Source organism: Monopterus albus, unplaced genomic scaffold (assembly GCF_001952655.1).
Source record: "Monopterus albus unplaced genomic scaffold, M_albus_1.0 scaffold52.1, whole genome shotgun sequence".
Classification (NCBI taxonomy): Eukaryota; Metazoa; Chordata; class Actinopteri; order Synbranchiformes; family Synbranchidae; genus Monopterus; species Monopterus albus.
Genome location: NW_018127932.1, coordinates 3,870,289 through 3,871,492, shown reverse-complemented (window position 1 = coordinate 3,871,492; position 1,204 = coordinate 3,870,289). Strand labels below are relative to the sequence as shown.

Sequence of the window (1,204 nt, the reverse complement as noted above, 5' to 3'; positions counted from 1 at the left end):
CCTGCTGAAGTTTTTTCAGAGTCTGAAGAAACTTTCCTTATGTTCTCCCTCGTTCTCCCCTCCCTCCCTTCCTGTAGCTCTGAGCAGAGGGACTCCTGGCACAGATTCAGCAGAGTAGCTGCAGAAATGGATGCGGTAAAGAAAGGAGAAAAAAATAGAGAGACGAGGGCTCAGGATTTAGCCTGTGGAGAAGCTGCATAGGCCAGAGAGGGGACAGACACGAACAGAAGCAGTGAGAATGTAAAAGACAGGAAGATGCAGAGAGAGAAAGAGACTGTCAAACCCATTTCTCCAGTTCCTGTGGATTCCAACAAGCTGAGTGTGTTTCATTGCTTTGTGATGCAAAACTAAAATGTGATTTGGTAGATGGACAACATTTTGAGGGAAAAGAAGAGTTTGATGAGCAACAGTGCTCAAATGTTTTATCGTGATTGAATCGAATCCTATTGATAAGTCACATCGTCCCATCCCTAATTCTGAAAAGAACATGAGAGAAAGCAGGTTTCATAACCAAGTATTATCAGTCATAAGTGTTTACAAATCCCTTACTGCATTACCTGTAAATATCAGCTGTGCATCTTTGGCAGTGTACATCTGTGATACAAGACAGCACAGCAAATAGCAATATGTTGTGGTCATGGCTATGCTTGTTTAAAAAGTGGAAGCAGGAACACCTGCAAGAAAAGTCTCCCAGATGGTGTGAATGAGGACAGTGATTACTTATTTAGACGGTGGGCAGAATGGGAAAGAGCAGAGAGAGAGCAAAACCTGGAAATGAGATAAGCAAATCAAGAAATAAATAACACTAAGGAAGAGGTAGGAAAAGACAGAAAACAGATGTAAGATAAGAACAACTAAAGAGATACAGAGAGACAGTAAAGGTTACATGGCACTGCACGACTCCCTCTTGTGTTCTAGCAGGTCTTCAGTTTCAGTTCAAGCTGTTGGATTTCTTCTTTCACTCCCAGGCTTGATCTCCATCTCTTCCTGTTTCACACAGACTTTCTGTCCCTGTTATTCTCTCATTTTCACTTCATTATCAGGCACCTTTTATTTGCCACCTCCAAAATCCATCAGAGCCAAGGCAGTAAGAGGAACAGAAAAACTGAAGGAACCAATCTTTAACTCTCTCAGACTTCAAGCTTTATTACACTGACACAATAGAGGTGAATTTGTTAGATCTTGTGTTAGCAACAGTCCTGCA

The 1,204-nt window shown here is 41.8% G+C and overlaps 1 protein-coding gene across 2 annotated transcripts in view; it reads left to right on the top strand.

Moving 5' to 3' along the window:
• The window catches only part of cdh11 (cadherin 11, type 2, OB-cadherin (osteoblast)), a 78,272-nt gene that overhangs the window by 61,617 nt on the left and 15,451 nt on the right, over positions 1-1,204 (top strand). The gene's annotated exons all lie outside the window — the stretch shown is intronic.